The sequence below is a fragment of the Aquarana catesbeiana genome, linkage group LG02, assembly GCF_042186555.1.
Source record: "Aquarana catesbeiana isolate 2022-GZ linkage group LG02, ASM4218655v1, whole genome shotgun sequence".
NCBI lineage: Eukaryota > Metazoa > Chordata > Amphibia > Anura > Ranidae > Aquarana > Aquarana catesbeiana.
In genome coordinates this window covers 627,947,604-627,967,488 of record NC_133325.1, presented here as the reverse complement: position 1 = coordinate 627,967,488, position 19,885 = coordinate 627,947,604, and the positions used below count along the sequence as shown (strand labels likewise).

The window sequence follows — 19,885 nt, the reverse complement described above, 5'->3', positions numbered from 1 at the left end:
CACAGAAGTGACGTTACAGGCAAGCTCTTCTTCTGCATAATTATTCATTTTAAGACACCACTTTGCAACAGGTCCCCTTTGCGGGCTCGCTTCGCTTGCCACGCTTCGGGCACGGCCTCGCTTCGCTTGGCATAATTATATTCAAACTCTATGTCCACTTGGATGGTGGGGCTTGAACCTGGACTTAGGGGTGGAGCCACATAATAACTGCGCAAGCATAGTTCAATGTCAGTTCCGTCACACTGACGGTTTTAGTGTGCTGTTTTGTCGTAAAAGTGTTGGAACGCAAATGGCGGCGTTGTGCATGCGCACTCCAGCGGGTAGCCAAATGTGATGGGTCACCATATGTGACGCTACACCCCGTATTTGGCTCCATCCATCTTCTCATCAACTATGACCAGCTTCCCTGTCCCTGTTGAAGAAAAGCGTCCCTACAACATGATGCTGCCACCACCAAGTTTCGCAGTGGGTATGGTGTGTTCAGGGTGATGTGCAGTGTTCGTTTTCCACCACACATAGCCTTTTGCTTTTAGGCCAAAAAGTTCAATTTTGGTCTCATCTGACCAGAGCACCTTCTTCCACATGTTTTCTGTGTCCTCCACATGGCTTCTCGCAAACTTCAAATGGGACTTCTTCAATAATGGCTTTCTTCTTGCCACTCTTCCATAAAGGCCAGATTTGTGGAGTGCAAGACTAATAGTTGTCCTGTGGACAGATTCACCCATCCAAACTGTGGATCTCTGCAGCTCCTCCAGATTTACCATGGGCCTCTTGGCTGCTTCTCTGATTAATGCTCTCCTTGCCTGGCCTGTCAGTTTAGGTGGACAGCCATGTCTTGGTAGGGTTGCAGTTGTGCCATACTCTTTCCATTTTCAGATGATGGATTGAACAGTGCTCCATGAGATGCTCAAAGCTTGGGATATTTTTTTATAACCTAACCCTGCTTTAACCCTTTCATGCCTAAGCCTATTTCTGACATTTGTTCATATTTTTTGATAGAAAATTACTTAGAACCCCCAAACATTATATATATATATATATATATATATATATATATATATATATTTAGCAGAGACCCTAGAGAATAAAATGGTGATCGTTGCATTTTTTTTTATGTCACACGGTATTTGCACGGCGGTCTTTCAAACGCAATTTTTTGGGAAAAAAGACACTTTCATGAATTAAAAAAAATAAACAGTAAAGTGTGCCCAATTTTTTTTTTTTGAAATGGGAAATATGATGTTACGCCAAGTAAATAGATACCTAACATGTCATGCTTTGAAATTGCGTACACTCATAGAATGGAGACAAACTACTGTACCTAAAAATCTGCATAGGCGATGCTTTAAAAAAAATTAACGCTTACCAGGTTAGAGTTACAGAGGAGGTCTTTTGCTAGAATTATTGCTCTCACTCTGATGATCGCCGAGATACCTCACATGTGTGATTTGAACACGTTTGCATTTGCTTGTCTTAATTTTATTTATTTTTTTTAACATTGTCTCCTTAAAAAAATAAAAATAAATCACATTACATTCCTTGTGACAGAAATAATAGTGAACATCCCTTGTGACAGTAATAGGCGGTGACAGGTACTCTTTATGAAGGGATCGGGGGTCTAAAACACCCCAAATGCCTCCTGTGCACTTAAAAGTATTCAGATCGCCAAAATCAGTGTGTCTGAATACTGTAATTTTTTTTTAAATCGGCGCCATTGGGATTTTACAACGGAGACGCGATCGAAGCCGAATCCGGCTTTGTGCAGATCTCAGCCTAGCCGGCGGACACGGCGCATGGTGGCTCGGGTCTCCTGGTGGGACAGGAGGCCCGGAAAGAGCAGCAGAAGGGGGACGTCCCCTCCCACTCCTTTAGGATAACAGACGAGCAGCTTTTAGCTTTAAAGCTTTAGCTTTAGCCATGAAGGCATATGTGCGTACTATCGGCATAAAGGGGTTAAACTTCTCCACAACTTTATCCCTGACCTGTCTGGTGTGTTCCTTGGCCTTCATGATGCTGTTTGTTCACTAAGGTTCTCTAACAAACCTCTGAGGGCTTCACAGAACAGCTGTATTTATACTGAGATTAAATTACACACACAGGTAGACTCCATTTACTGATTAGGTGACTTCTGGGGGCAATTGGTTCCACTAGATTTTAGTTAGGGGGATCAAAGTAAAGGGGGCTGAATACAAATGCACACCACACTTTTCACATATTTATTTGTAAAAAAAAAAAAAAAATTGAGAACCATTTATCATTTTCCTTCCACTTCGCAATTCTGTGCCATTTTGTGTTGGTCTATCATAAAAAACCCCCAATAAAAACCATTTATGTTTTTGGTTGTAACATGACAAAATATGGAAAATGTCAAGGGGTATGAATACTTTTTCAAGGCACTGTAATAATGTCACTGGTGATGTCAGTGGCAGTTAGTTCCCACAGAGTGTCAGTCAGTGTCAGATTGTCCACCGTCCCATGATAGGTTGCTGATCACTGCTTATACTACTAGTATAAATAAATAAACAAAACACAACTTCCAGTATAACTTTCACGCAAACCAAACAATATACACTTATTGGGATTTTGGCCAAAAGAGTGAAGAGATTTGAATTTTTTTTTTAATAGGATGTTTTATAGCAGAAAGTAAAAAATATTGTTTGTTTATTCAAAATTGTCTGTCTTTTTTCCTTTATATAATAAAAAATGAAAAACCCAGAGGTGATCAAATACCACCAAAAGAAAGCTATATTTGTGTGAAAAAAAAATGATGTTTGGGTACAGCTCTACATGACTGTGCAATTGTCAGTTAAAATAGTGCAGTGCCGTATCGCAAAAAAATGGGCTGGTCATGAAGGGGGTAAAAATCTTCAATTGCCTCCAAAAAAACAAAAAAAAAAAAAACCCTCCAAAAATGCTCAAATTACCACCAAAGGAAATCAGATGCACGTAAAGTCGATCTCAAGCTTTTAATGATATTTTAATAGTTTGTTTGGACCAAGCAGGTCCAAACTATTACCTTCACTATCAGATGTACCAGCTGTGCGCACTGTATAACCTGTATGTAGTCTCAGCTACATCCAGTATACAGTGCTGGGTTCCGCCGGGGGGGGGGGGTTGGAACTTCCTGTTTCGCTCCTGGATGTCGGGTGAGAGCTGCTCAGCCATTTACGGTGAGCTTTGTATTCTCTGAATGAATACAAAGCTTCCTCTGAATGGCTCAGTCGGGGATTGTGACGTCATCTGTTCGCTTCAGCCAATCAAAGGAAGTCTTGTGCTCATTCGCAGAATACAAAGCTCCCTGTGAATGGCACGTCTCCTACTGAAGGTAATCATTTGTTTGGACCAGCTTGGTCCAAACTAACTATTTAAAATTCATAAAAGCCGGAGATCAACTTTAAGCAAAGCTAGATTGATGCATATGGGCTTCTTTGAAATGAAAACAGGACGTTAACATTTAATGGGCTTTCGTCTGATTAATTTTTGTTAACATTTTATTATTTCACACCTGTTTGAAGTGTATGTGTAGCCAAAACTTTTTTTTTTGTATTGGGTAGGGGAGGGTTAAAATTCCTGCCAGTTTATTTAGTACTTGCTGTCTGTGTACAACTGGGAAAACTTCACTTCCTGTCCCAAAGATAACAGGAAGTTGGTCAAATTAAGGGGAATCCCCCAGAAAAAGAGCTACCACTGGAAGATTTCCGCTTACCTCTTGTTCTGAAGACAGCTCTAAGGGCACTATCACACTGGGGTGGGCGGGCATGGCGGTAAAGAGACGCCTTTTTTAGTTGTTTCTGCGAAGCTTTTCAGCCACTAGTGGGGAGCTTTTAACCACCACTACTGGCTGAAAAAAGGGTTAAAAGTGTTCGCAAATTGCCGCTTCGGCGGTGCTGCCTATTGATTTCAATGGGCAGGGGCGCTTTAGGAGCGGTGTCCTATAGCGCCTTAAAGATGCTGTTTGCAGGACTTATTTTGGTGTCCTCCCAGCGCACCGCTCCAGTGTGAAAGCACTCGGGCTTTCACACTAGAGTGACAGCAGAGGCGCTTTGCAGGCGCTATTTTTAGCGCTATAGCACTTCTAAAGCGCTTCAGTGTGAAAGTAGCCTAAAGGTTTGAAATTTTCCCCCACTTTCATTCTTAGTTACAAAAGGTCCCTAGTACAAATAATTTCCCCCAATGGGGACAAAACAGCAATACAAACTTGACAGAGGGTCAAACCCTTCTCTGCTCTATTCCAGGTTTTGGATTTCGTCTAAAGCTACCCTTGAGGCTGGGTTCACACTAGTGCGAATTGGATGCAGATTTCTCCACATCCAATTCGTACAACAGGAGACTGTGACCGGCTCTCTATGGAGCCGGTTCACATATTTCTGCAGCGGCTCCGGTGCGATTTGCACAGGAGGGCCTGTGCGTCTTTTGGTCCATTTCAGGTCTAAATTTAGCCAAAAATTTGTGCTAAAATCGGACCTGAAACGGTGAATGAGGACACGCTGGACTCCTGCGTGCTCAAATGTGAACCCTGCCCTAATATTAAAGTTGTATGTTGTACATTCTCCCTTGCCCACAAATCCTCACATGAGCAGTGAGCTCTTCCTCCTCCATAAAATCCACACATGTGAAGTGCACTCTTCCTCATCCACCAATACACACAAGCGCAGCATACTCCCTTGACCACCAATGCGCACTCACACACGCACGCTCCCTCGTCTACCAATTCACATATAGTACATGCGATGCGTTCTCCCATATTCGCCAATCCACATACACTTGGTGTGCTCCCTTCACCCACCAATCCACATACACGCAGTGCGCTCTCTCTCGTCCACCAATCCACATACACGCAGTGCATTTTTCCATCAATCCACATACACACAGTACGCTCTCCCTCGTCCACCAATCCACATACACGCAGTGCGCTCTCCCTCGTCCACCAATCCACATACACGCAGTGCGCTCTCCCTCGTCCACCAATCCACATACACGCAGTGCGCTCTCCCTCGTCCATCAATCCAAATACACGCAGTGCGCTCTCCCTCGTCCACCAATCCACATACACGCAGTGCGCTCTCCCTCGCCCACTAATCCACATACACGCAGTGCGCTCTCTCTCGCCCACCAATCCACATACACGCAGTGTGCTCTCCCTCGTCCACCAATCCAAATACACGCAGTGCGCTCTCCCTCGCCCACATACACGCAGTGCGCTCTCCCTCGCCCACATACACGCAGTGCGCTCTCCCTCGCCCACATACACGCAGTGCGCTCTCCCTCGTCCACATACACGCAGTGCGCTCTCCCTCGTCCACATACACGCAGTGCGCTCTCCCTCGTCCACATACACGCAGTGCGCTCTCCCTCGTCCACATACACGCAGTGCGCTCTCCCTCGTCCACATACACGCAGTGCGCTCTCCCTCGTCCACATACACGCAGTGCGCTCTCCCTCGTCCACATACACGCAGTGCGCTCTCCCTCGTCCACATACACGCAGTGCGCTCTCCCTCGTCCACATACACGCAGTGCGCTCTCCCTCGTCCACATACACGCAGTGCGCTCTCCCTCGTCCACATACACGCAGTGCGCTCTCCCTCGTCCACCAATCCACATACACGCAGTGTGCTCTCCCTCATCCACATACATGCAGTGCGCTCTCCCTTGTCCACCAATCCACATACACGCAGTGCGCTCTCCCTCGTCCACCAATCCACATACACACAGTGCGCTCTCCCTGGTCCACATACACGCAGTGCGCTCTCCCTGGTCCACATACACGCAGTGCGCTCTCCCTTGACCACTAATCCACATACACGCAGTGCGCTCTCCCTCGTCCACCAATCCACATTCACGCAGTATGCTCTCCCTCGCCCACCAATCCACATACACGCAGTGCACTCTCCCTCATCCACATACATGCAATGCGCTCTCTCTCATCCACATACATGCAGTGCGCTCTCCCTCATCCACCAATCCACATACACGCAGTGCGCTCTCCCTCGTCCACCAATCCACATACACGCAGTGCGCTCTCCCTCGTCCACCAATCCACATACACGCAGTGCGCTCTCCCTCGTCCACCAATCCACATACACGCAGTGCGCTCTCCCTCGTCCACCAATCCACATACACGCAGTGCGCTCTCCCTCGTCCACCAATCCACATACACGCAGTGCGCTCTCCCTTGTCCACATACACGTAGTGCACTCTCCCTCATCCACATACACGCAGTGCACTCTCCCTCATCCACATACACGCAGTGCACTCTCCCTCATCCACATACACGCAGTGCACTCTCCCTCATCCACATACACGCAGTGCACTCTCCCTCATCCACATACACGCAGTGCACTCTCCCTCATCCACATACACGCAGTGCGCTCTCTCTCATCCACATACACGCAGTGCGCTCTCTCTCATCCACATACACGCAGTGCGCTCTCCCTCATCCACAAATCCACATACACGCAGTGCACTCTCCCTCGTCCACCAATCCACATACAGGCAGTGCGCTCTCCCTCGTCCACCAATCCACATACACGCAGTGCGCTCTCCCTTGTCCACATACACGCAGTGCTCTCTCCCACGTACACCAATCCACATACATGCAGTGCGCTCTCCCTCGTCCACATACACGTAGTGCGCTCTCCCTCATCCACATACACGCAGTGCGCTCTCCATCATCCACATACACGCAGTGCGCTCTCCCTCATCCACATACACGCAGTGCGCTCTCCCTCGTCCACCAATCCACATACACGCAGTGCGCTCTCCCTCGTCCACCAATCCACACACACGCAGTGCGCTCTCCCTCATCCACCAATCCACATACACGCAGTGCCCTCTTCCACTAATCCATATACACACAGTGCGCACTCCCTCGTTCACCAATCCATATACACACAGTGCACTCTTCCACCAATCTACATATACACAGTGCACTCTTCTACAAATCCACATATACGAAGTGCGCTCTCCCTAGCCCACAAATCCACATACAGGCAGTGCACTCACCCTCGCCCACCAATCCACATTCACGCAGTATGCTCTCCCTCGCCCACCAATCCACATACACGCAGTGCGCTCTCTCTCTCTGCCACCAATCCACATAACACAGTGCCCTCTTGCTTGTCCACCAATCCACATATACGCTGTGCATTTTTCCATCATCCACATACACACAGTGCACTCTCCATTGTCCACCAATCCACATACATGCAGTGCGCTCTCCCTCACCCACCAATCCACATACACGCAGTTGGCTCTCCCTTGCCCACTAATCCACATTCACGTAGTATGCTCGCCCACCAATACACACAGTGCGCTCTCCCTCGTCCATCAATCCACATGCATGCAGTGCCCTCTTCCACATGCACGCAGTGCGCTCCCCCTCGACCATCAATCCACATACACGCAGTTCGCTCTCCCTCGACCACCAATCCACATGCACGCAGTTCACTCTCCCTTCCCCCTCCAATCCACATGCACGCAGTACCCTCTCCCTCACGCACGCAGTGCGCTCTCCCTTATCCACATGCACGCAGTGCGCACTCCCTCGCCCACCAATCCACATGCACGCAGTTTGCTCTCCCTCGCCCACCAATCCACATGCACGCAGTGCACTTTCCCTCACCCACATGCACGCAGTGCGCTCTTCTTCGCCCACCAAATCACATACACGCAGTTCGCTCTCCCTCCCCCACCAATCCACATGCACGCAGTGCGCTCTCCCTCGCCCCCCAATCCACATGCACGCAGTGCGCTCTCCCTCACCCACATGCACGCAGCGCGCTCTCCCTTACCCACATGCACGCAGAACGCTCTCCCTCGCCTCCCAATCCACATGCACGCAGTGCTCTCTCCCTCGCCCCCCAATCCACATGCACGCAGTGCGCTCTCCCTCGCCCACCAATCCACATGCACGCAGTTCGCTCTCCCTCGCCCACCAATCCACATGCACGCAGTGCGCTCTCCCTCACCCACATGTACGCAGTGCGCTCTCCCTCACCCCCCCATTCCACATGCACGCAGCGCGCTCTCCCTCACCCACATGCACGCAGTGCGCTCCCCCTCGCCCCGCAATCCACATGCACGCAGTGCGCTCTCCCTCGCCCCGCAATCCACATGCACGCAGTGCGCTCTCCCTTGCCCCCCAATTTACATGCACGCAGTGCACTCTCCCTCACCCACATGCACACAGTGCGCTCTCCCTCGCCCACCAATCCACATACACGCAGTGCGCTCTCCCTCGTCCACCAATCCACATACACGCAGTGCGCTCTCCCTCGTCCACCAATCCACATACACGCAGTGCGCTCTCCCTCGTCCACCAATCCACATACACGCAGTGCGCTCTCCCTTGTCCACATACACGTAGTGCACTCTCCCTCATCCACATACACGCAGTGCACTCTCCCTCATCCACATACACGCAGTGCACTCTCCCTCATCCACATACACGCAGTGCACTCTCCCTCATCCACATACACGCAGTGCACTCTCCCTCATCCACATACACGCAGTGCACTCTCCCTCATCCACATACACGCAGTGCGCTCTCTCTCATCCACATACACGCAGTGCGCTCTCCCTCATCCACAAATCCACATACACGCAGTGCACTCTCCCTCGTCCACCAATCCACATACAGGCAGTGCGCTCTCCCTCGTCCACCAATCCACATACACGCAGTGCGCTCTCCCTTGTCCACATACACGCAGTGCTCTCTCCCTCGTACACCAATCCACATACATGCAGTGCGCTCTCCCTCGTCCACATACACGTAGTGCGCTCTCCCTCATCCACATACACGCAGTGCGCTCTCCCTCATCCACAAACACGCAGTGCGCTCTCCCTCATCCACATACACGCAGTGCGCTCTCCCTCATCCACATACACGCAGTGCGCTCTCCCTCATCCACATACACGCAGTGCGCTCTCCCTCGTCCACCAATCCACATACACGCAGTGCGCTCTCCCTCGTCCACCAATCCACACACACGCAGTGCGCTCTCCCTCATCCACCAATCCACATACACGCAGTGCCCTCTTCCACTAATCCATATACACACAGTGCGCACTCCCTCGTTCACCAATCCATATACACACAGTGCACTCTTCCACCAATCTACATATACACAGTGCACTCTTCTACAAATCCACATATACGAAGTGCGCTCTCCCTAGCCCACAAATCCACATACAGGCAGTGCACTCACCCTCGCCCACCAATCCACATTCACGCAGTATGCTCTCCCTCGCCCACCAATCCACATACACGCAGTGCGCTCTCTCTCTCTGCCACCAATCCACATAACACAGTGCCCTCTTGCTTGTCCACCAATCCACATATACGCTGTGCATTTTTCCATCATCCACATACACACAGTGCACTCTCCATTGTCCACCAATCCACATACATGCAGTGCGCTCTCCCTCACCCACCAATCCACATACACGCAGTTGGCTCTCCCTTGCCCACTAATCCACATTCACGTAGTATGCTCGCCCACCAATACACACAGTGCGCTCTCCCTCGTCCATCAATCCACATGCATGCAGTGCCCTCTTCCACATGCACGCAGTGCGCTCCCCCTCGACCATCAATCCACATACACGCAGTTCGCTCTCCCTCGACCACCAATCCACATGCACGCAGTTCACTCTCCCTTCCCCCTCCAATCCACATGCACGCAGTACCCTCTCCCTCACGCACGCAGTGCGCTCTCCCTTATCCACATGCACACAGTGCGCACTCCCTCGCCCACCAATCCACATGCACGCAGTTTGCTCTCCCTCGCCCACCAATCCACATGCACGCAGTGCACTTTCCCTCACCCACATGCACGCAGTGCGCTCTTCTTCGCCCACCAAATCACATACACGCAGTTCGCTCTCCCTCCCCCACCAATCCACATGCACGCAGTGCGCTCTCCCTCGCCCCCCAATCCACATGCACGCAGTGCGCTCTCCCTCACCCACATGCACGCAGCGCGCTCTCCCTTACCCACATGCACGCAGAACACTCTCCCTCGCCTCCCAATCCACATGCACGCAGTGCTCTCTCCCTCGCCCCCCAATCCACATGCACGCAGTGCGCTCTCCCTCGCCCACCAATCCACATGCACGCAGTTCGCTCTCCCTCGCCCACCAATCCACATGCACGCAGTGCGCTCTCCCTCACCCACATGTACGCAGTGCGCTCTCCCTCACCCCCCCATTCCACATGCACGCAGCGCGCTCTCCCTCACCCACATGCACGCAGTGCGCTCCCCCTCGCCCCGCAATCCACATGCACGCAGTGCGCTCTCCCTCGCCCCGCAATCCACATGCACGCAGTGCGCTCTCCCTTGCCCCCCAATTTACATGCACGCAGTGCACTCTCCCTCACCCACATGCACACAGTGCGCTCTCCCTCGCCCCCCAATCCACATGCACGCAGTGCGCTCTCCCTCACCCACATGCACGCAGTGCGCTCTCCCTCGCCCCCCAATCCACATGCACGCAGTGTGCTCTCCCTCGCCCCCCAATCCACATGCACGCAGTGTGCTCTCCCTCGCCCCCCAATCCACATGCACGGAGCGCGCTCTCCCTCACCCACATGCACGCAGTGCGCTCTCCCTCGCCCCCCAATCCACATGCACGCAGTGCGCTCTCCCTCGCCCCCCAATCCACATGCATGCAGTGCGCTCTCCCTCGCCCCCCAATCCATATACACGCAGTGTGCTCTCCCTCGCCCCCCAATCCACATACACGCAGTGCGCTCTCCCTCATCCACATGCACGCAGTGCGCTCTTCCTCACCCACATGCACGCAGTGCGCTCTCCCTCGCCCCCCAATCCACATGCACGCAGTGCGCTCTCCCTCGCCCCCCAATCCACATGCACGCAGTGCGCTCTCCCTCGCCCCCCAATCCACATGCACTCAGTGAACTCTCCCTCATCCACAAATCCACATACACGCAGTGCGCTCTCCCTCGTCCACCAATCCACATACACGCAGTGCGCTCTCCCTCATCCACCAATCCACATACACGCAGTGCACTCTCCCTCGTCCACCAATCCACATACACGCAGTGCCCTCTTCCACTAATCCATATATACACAGTGCGCACTCCCTCGTTCACCAATCCATATACACACAGTGCACACTTCCACCAATCTACATATACACAGTGCACTCTTCTACAAATCCACATATACGAAGTGCGCTCTCCCTCGCCCACAAATCCACATACAGGCAGTGCACTCACCCTCGCCCACCAATCCACATTCACGCAGTATGCTCTCCCTCGCCCGCCAATCCACATACACGCAGTGCGCTCTCTCTCTGCCACCAATCCACATACACACAGTGCCCTCTTGCTTGTCCACCAATCCACATATACGCTGTGCATTTTTCCATCATCCACATACACGGAGTGCATTCTCCATTGTCCACCAATCCACATGCACGCAATGCGCTCTCCCTCGCCCCCCAATCCACATGCACGCAGTGCGCTCTCCCTCGCCCCCCAATCCACATGCACGCAGTGCGCTCTCCCTCGCCCCCCAATCCACATGCATGCAGTGCGCTCTCCCTCGCCCCCCAATCCATATACACGCAGTGCGCTCTCCCTCGCCCCCCAATCCACATACACGCAGTGCGCTCTCCCTCATCCACATGCACGCAGTGCGCTCTCCCTCACCCACATGCACGCAGTGCGCTCTCCCTCGCCCCCCAATCCACATGCACGCAGTGCGCTCTCCCTCACCCACATGCACGCAGTGCGCTCTCCCTCGCCCCCCAATCCACATGCACGCAGTGTGCTCTCCCTCGCCCCCCAATCCACATGCACGGAGCGCGCTCTCCCTCACCCACATGCACGCAGTGCGCTCTCCCTCGCCCCCCAATCCACATGCACGCAGTGCGCTCTCCCTCGCCCCCCAATCCACATGCATGCAGTGCGCTCTCCCTCGCCCCCCAATCCATATACACGCAGTGTGCTCTCCCTCGCCCCCCAATCCACATACACGCAGTGCGCTCTCCCTCATCCACATGCACGCAGTGTGCTCTCCCTCGCCCCCCAATCCACATGCACGGAGCGCGCTCTCCCTCACCCACATGCACGCAGTGCGCTCTCCCTCGCCCCCCAATCCACATGCACGCAGTGCGCTCTCCCTCGCCCCCCAATCCACATGCATGCAGTGCGCTCTCCCTCGCCCCCCAATCCATATACACGCAGTGTGCTCTCCCTCGCCCCCCAATCCACATACACGCAGTGCGCTCTCCCTCATCCACATGCACGCAGTGCGCTCTTCCTCACCCACATGCACGCAGTGCGCTCTCCCTCGCCCCCCAATCCACATGCACGCAGTGCGCTCTCCCTCGCCCCCCAATCCACATGCACGCAGTGCGCTCTCCCTCGCCCCCCAATCCACATGCACTCAGTGAACTCTCCCTCATCCACAAATCCACATACACGCAGTGCGCTCTCCCTCGTCCACCAATCCACATACACGCAGTGCGCTCTCCCTCATCCACCAATCCACATACACGCAGTGCACTCTCCCTCGTCCACCAATCCACATACACGCAGTGCCCTCTTCCACTAATCCATATATACACAGTGCGCACTCCCTCGTTCACCAATCCATATACACACAGTGCACACTTCCACCAATCTACATATACACAGTGCACTCTTCTACAAATCCACATATACGAAGTGCGCTCTCCCTCGCCCACAAATCCACATACAGGCAGTGCACTCACCCTCGCCCACCAATCCACATTCACGCAGTATGCTCTCCCTCGCCCGCCAATCCACATACACGCAGTGCGCTCTCTCTCTGCCACCAATCCACATACACACAGTGCCCTCTTGCTTGTCCACCAATCCACATATACGCTGTGCATTTTTCCATCATCCACATACACGGAGTGCATTCTCCATTGTCCACCAATCCACATGCACGCAATGCGCTCTCCCTCGCCCCCCAATCCACATGCACGCAGTGCGCTCTCCCTCGCCCCCCAATCCACATGCACGCAGTGCGCTCTCCCTCGCCCCCCAATCCACATGCATGCAGTGCGCTCTCCCTCGCCCCCCAATCCATATACACGCAGTGCGCTCTCCCTCGCCCCCCAATCCACATACACGCAGTGCGCTCTCCCTCATCCACATGCACGCAGTGCGCTCTCCCTCACCCACATGCACGCAGTGCGCTCTCCCTCGCCCCCCAATCCACATGCACGCAGTGCGCTCTCCCTCACCCACATGCACGCAGTGCGCTCTCCCTCGCCCCCCAATCCACATGCACGCAGTGTGCTCTCCCTCGCCCCCCAATCCACATGCACGGAGCGCGCTCTCCCTCACCCACATGCACGCAGTGCGCTCTCCCTCGCCCCCCAATCCACATGCACGCAGTGCGCTCTCCCTCGCCCCCCAATCCACATGCATGCAGTGCGCTCTCCCTCGCCCCCCAATCCATATACACGCAGTGTGCTCTCCCTCGCCCCCCAATCCACATACACGCAGTGCGCTCTCCCTCATCCACATGCACGCAGTGCGCTCTTCCTCACCCACATGCACGCAGTGCGCTCTCCCTCGCCCCCCAATCCACATGCACGCAGTGCGCTCTCCCTCGCCCCCCAATCCACATGCACGCAGTGCGCTCTCCCTCGCCCCCCAATCCACATGCACTCAGTGCACTCTCCCTCATCCACAAATCCACATACACGCAGTGCGCTCTCCCTCGTCCACCAATCCACATACACGCAGTGCGCTCTCCCTCATCCACCAATCCACATACACGCAGTGCACTCTCCCTCGTCCACCAATCCACATACACGCAGTGCCCTCTTTCACTAATCCATATACACACAGTGCGCACTCCCTCGTTCACCAATCCATATACACACAGTGCACACTTCCACCAATCTACATATACACAGTGCACTCTTCTACAAATCCACATATACGAAGTGCGCTCTCCCTCGCCCACAAATCCACATACAGGCAGTGCACTCACCCTCGCCCACCAATCCACATTCACGCAGTATGCTCTCCCTCGCCCACCAATCCACATACACGCAGTGCGCTCTCTCTCTGCCACCAATCCACATACACACAGTGCCCTCTTGCTTGTCCACCAATCCACATATACGCTGTGCATTTTTCCATCATCCACATACACGGAGTGCATTCTCCATTGTCCACCAATCCACATACACGCAATGCGCTCTCCCTCGCCCCCCAATCCACATGCACGCAGTGCGCTCTCCCTCGCCCCCCAATCCACATGCACGCAGTGCGCTCTCCCTCGCCCCCCAATCCACATGCATGCAGTGCGCTCTCCCTCGCCCCCCAATCCACATGCATGCAGTGCGCTCTCCCTCGCCCCCCAATCCATATACACGCAGTGCGCTCTCCCTCGCCCCCCAATCCACATACACGCAGTGCGCTCTCCCTCATCCACATGCATGCAGTGCGCTCTCCCTCACCCACATGCACGCAGTGCGCTCTCCCTCGCCCCCCAATCCACATGCACGCAGTGCGCTCTCCCTCATCCACAAATCCACATACACGCAGTGCGCTCTCCCTCGTCCACCAATCCACATACACGCAGTGCGCTCTCCCTCATCCACCAATCCACATACACGCAGTGCACTCTCCCTCGTCCACCAATCCACATACACGCAGTGCCCTCTTCCACTAATCCATATACACACAGTGCGCACTCCCTCGTTCACCAATCCATATACACACAGTGCACTCTTCCACCAATCTACATATACACAGTGCACTCTTCTACAAATCCACATATACGAAGTGCGCTCTCCCTCGCCCACAAATCCACATACAGGCAGTGCACTCACCCTCGCCCACCAATCCACATTCACGCAGTATGCTCTCCCATTGCCCACCAATCCACATACACGCAGTGCGCTCTCTCTCTGCCACCAATCCACATACACACAGTGCCCTCTTGCTTGTCCACCAATCCACATATACGCTGTGCATTTTTCCATCATCCACATACACGGAGTGCATTCTCCATTGTCCACCAATCCACATACACGCAATGCGCTCTCCCTCGCCCCCCAATCCACATGCACGCAGTGCGCTCTCCCTCGCCCCCCAATCCACATGCATGCAGTGCGCTCTCCCTCGCCCCCCAATCCATATACACGCAGTGCGCTCTCCCTCGCCCCCCAATCCACATACACGCAGTGCGCTCTCCCTCATCCACATGCACGCAGTGCGCTCTCCCTCACCCACATGCACGCAGTGCGCTCTCCCTCATCCACAAATCCACATACACGCCGTGCGCTCTCCCTCGTCCACCAATCCACATACACGCAGTGCGCTCTCCCTCATCCACCAATCCACATACACGCAGTGCACTCTCCCTCGTCCACCAATCCACATACACGCAGTGCCCTCTTCCACTAATCCATATACACACAGTGCGCACTCCCTCGTTCACCAATCCATATACACACAGTGCACTCTTCCACCAATCTACATATACACAGTGCGCTCTCCCTCGTCCACATACACGCAGTGCGCTCTCCCTCGTCCACATACACGCAGTGCGCTCTCCCTCGTCCACATACACGCAGTGCGCTCTCCCTCGTCCACATACACGCAGTGCGCTCTCCCTCGTCCACCAATCCACATACACGCAGTGCGCTCTCCCTCATCCACCAATCCACATACACGCAGTGCACTCTCCCTCGTCCACCAATCCACATACACGCAGTGCCCTCTTCCACTAATCCATATACACACAGTGCGCACTCCCTCGTTCACCAATCCATATACACACAGTGCACTCTTCCACCAATCTACATATACACAGTGCACTCTTCTACAAATCCACATATACGAAGTGCGCTCTCCCTCGCCCACAAATCCACATACAGGCAGTGCACTCACCCTCTCCCACCAATCCACATTCACGCAGTATGCTCTCCCTCGCCCACCAATCCACATACACGCAGTGCGCTCTCTCTCTGCCACCAATCCACATACACACAGTGCCCTCTTGCTTGTCCACCAATCCACATATACGCTGTGCATTTTTCCATCATCCACATACACGGAGTGCATTCTCCATTGTCCACCAATCCACATACACGCAGTGCGCTCTCCCTCATCCACCAATCCACATACACGCAGTTGGCTCTCCCTCGCCCACTAATCCACATTCACGTAGTATGCTCGCCCACCAATACACACAGTGCGCTCTCCCTCGTCCATCAATCCACATACATGCAGTGCCCTCTTCCACATGCATGCAGTGCGCTCCCCCTCGACCACCAATCCACATACACGCAGTGCGCTCCCCCTCGACCACCAATCCACATACACGCAGTTCGCTCTCCCTCGCCCACCAATCCACATGCACGCAGTGCGCTCTCCCTCGCCCACCAATCCACATGCATGCAGTTCACTCTCCCTTGCCCACCAATCCACATGCACGCAGTGCCCTCTCCCTCACCCACATGCACGCAGTGCGCTCTTCCTCATCCACATGCACGCAGTGCGCTCTCCCTCGCCCACCAATCCACATGCACGCAGTTTGCTCTCCCTCGCCCACCAATCCACATGCACGCAGTGCGCTTTCCCTCACCCACATGCACGCAGTGCGCTCTTCTTCACCCACCAATCCACATACACGCAGTTCGCTCTCCCTCGCCCACCAATCCACATGCACGCAGTGCGCTCTCCCTCGCCCACAGTGCGCTCTCCCTCGCCCACATGCACGCAGTGCGCTCTCCCTCGCCCCCCAATCCACATGCACGCAGTGCGCTCTCCCTCACCCACATGCACGCAGCGCGCTCTCCCTCACCCCCCAATCCACATGCACGCAGTGCTCTCTCCCTCGTCCCCCAATCCACATGCACGCAGTGCGCTCTCCCTCGCCCCCCAATCCACATGAATGCAGTTCGCTCTCCCTCGCCCACCAATCCACATGCATGCAGTTCGCTCTCCCTCGCCCACCAATCCACATGCACGCAGTGCGCTCTCCCTCACCCACATGCACGCAGTGCGCTCTCCCTCACCCCCCAATCCACATGCACGCAGCGCGCTCTCCCTCGCCCCCCAATCCACATGCACGCAGCGCGCTCTCCCTCGCCCCCCAATCCACATGCACGCAGTGCGCTTTCCCTCGCCCCCCAATTCACAGACGCAGTGCGCTCTCCCTCACCCACATGCACACAGTGCGCTCTCCCTCGCCCCCCAATCCACATGCACGCAGTGCGCTCTCCCTCGCCCCCCAATCCACATGCACGCAGTGCGCTCTCCCTCGCCCCCCAATCCACATGCACGCAGTGCGCTCTCCCTCACCCACATGCACGCAGCGCGCTCTCCCTCACCCCCCAATCCACATGCACGCAGTGCTCTCTCCCTCGCCCCCCAATCCACATGCACGCAGTGCGCTCTCCCTCGCCCCCCAATCCACATGCATGCAGTTCGCTCTCCCTCGCCCACCAATCCACATGCACGCAGTGCGCTCTCCCTCACCCACATGCACGCAGTGCGCTCTCCCTCACCCCCCAATCCACATGCACGCAGCGCGCTCTCCCTCGCCCCCCAATCCACATGCACGCAGTGCGCTCTCCCTCGCCCCCCAATTCACAGGCGCAGTGCGCTCTCCCTCACCCACATGCACACAGTGCGCTCTACCTCGCCCCGAATCCACATGCACGCAGTGCGCTCACCCTCGCCCACATGCACGGAGCGCGCTCTCCCTCGCCCACATGAACGCAGTGCGCTCTCCCTCGCCCCCCAATCCACATGCACGCAGTGCGCTCTCCCTCACCCACATGAACGCAGTGCGCTCTCCCTCGCCCCCCAATTCACATACACACAGTGCGCTCTCCCTCATCCACATGCACGCAGTGTGCTCTCCCTCGCCCCCCAATCCACATACACGCAGTGCGCTCTCCCTCACCCACATGCACGCAGTGCGCTCTCCCTTGCCCCCCAATCCACATGTACGCAGTACGCTCTCCCTCATCCACATGCACGCAGTGCGCTCTTCCTCATCCACATGCACGCAGTGCGCTCTCCCTCACCCACATGCACGCAGTGCGCTCTCCCTCACCCCCCAATCCACATGCATGCAGTGCGCTCTCCCTCGCCCCCCAATCCACATGCATGCAGTGCGCTCTCCCTCGCCCCCCAATCCACATGCATGCAGTGCGCTCTCCCTCGCCCCCCAATCCACATGCATGCAGTGCGCTCTTCCTCATCCACATGCACGCAGTGCGCTCTCCCTCACCCCCCAATCCACATGCATGCAGTGCGCTCTCCCTCACCCACATGCACGCAGTGCACTCTCCCTCACCCCCCAATCCACATGCATGCAGTGCGCTCTCCCTCGCCCCCCAATCCACATGCACGCAGTGCGCTCTCCCTCCCTCACACAGCATCTATTCTATCTTTTACTCAGAACAGCGCTGATCACCCAAAAGGCCACTTTTTTTGGACAGGCTTTGTGGAAGCACCAGGATATGTAAACTACTGGGGACCCTTGAATGCACTGAAAATGTATTATAAATGTAAACGAATCCTTTAAAGACAACCTCCTCTATACAGAGCTGGACTTTACATTTCCCTAATTCTCATCCCTGAAAGTCATATAAACTTCTCTCACATACCTATTTAGTACTTCTGAGGTTATGCCATCCATTGCATAACCGTATCACCAATAAAAAACACTGAGGAAGATTTACTGAAATGGGAGAGTGCAAAATCTGGTGCAACTCTCCACAGAAACCAATCAGCTTCCAAGGTTTATTGTCAAAGCTTAACTGAACAAGCTGAAGTTAGAAGCTGATTGGCTACCATACACAGCTGCACCAGATTCTGTGTGCTCCAGTTTTAGTAAATCCACCCCATTATTTATATAGGAATACATTCCATGCAGCACTTACTGACTCTCCAGCTCTTCATAAACCTGGACATGGAAGCAGCAGCAAAATGACATGTGACCTAACCAAGGCAGACCCCTGTTCTCTGATTGGCTGAGAGCAGCTGACGATAGCATATTGAGCCTACAATCCTTTCCAAGACATACATCAAAGCCATAATTAGGTTAGTCTACTCAGAAGATGGTGTCCTATAATAGAGCTTATTGTGTAGCTCGTATACTTCCCCCATAGACATCTCTGCAAAATCCTCGAGTGCCAGAACTGCCAAATCCTAACATGGCCACCAGATAACTTGCTAAATAATGAGCATGCTCAGCATAGTCATGTGACATCGTCGACCATTTTCTCGTAGTCTGAGTCTGCTCACAGCTCTTTAGGCTGTGTAACTGCTAACATGTAAAATGAAAGGAAGGAAAAAAAAAATATTCAGCACAGTTTTGCAGTGAATGCACATTTGCCATGTTTTATCACTTGAGAGAGAGACCCTACAAGTACAGAGACAGCTACATTTGTGACAGGCTTCCACTTAGCAAACTTTGAAAGTTTTAATAGCTGCCAAAAGCTGCAAAAATATAAGAAAACCTGAAGCAATGCAAAAGTTCCTGAAATATAAGTATGAAGTATGAACTGGATCTTTGGCTGACTATGGTCATATCTCCCAATTGTCCCTTATTTCAAGGGACTGTCCCTGATTTGGAACAATGTCCCTCTGTCCCTCGGTACTCCTAATTTGTCCCTCATTTTGAACTGATCTATATAGATGTATATAACATGCACTTTTTATCTATCAAAAAGTGTTTTCCAGTGCTAAACCTTTCATCTGATTTCTAAATTGCTGCATTTGTAAATTCCAAAAGCCAATATAAAGGAATAGTAGTGGTAAAAAAACACTTGTGTGTTAAACCAATTTTTTTTGTACAATTCTCCTTTAAGATGGCGTGGCAAGGGGTGTGTCCTATGTCTGCATA

At 53.6% G+C, this 19,885-nt stretch overlaps 1 protein-coding gene across 2 annotated transcripts in view; it reads right to left on the bottom strand.

The window, feature by feature from the left end:
* ASMTL (acetylserotonin O-methyltransferase like) overlaps positions 1–19,078 on the bottom strand; it is a 107,900-nt gene extending 88,822 nt beyond the window's left edge. The window contains exon 1 of one of the 2 annotated variants that reach the window (XM_073616415.1): positions 18,921–19,078. The gene's annotated coding sequence lies outside the window, so the exon portion shown is untranslated. The remainder of the gene's footprint in view (positions 1–18,920) is intronic. The other variant, XM_073616417.1, reaches the window with a different exon arrangement.
* Between the last annotated feature and the right edge of the window lie 807 nt (positions 19,079–19,885).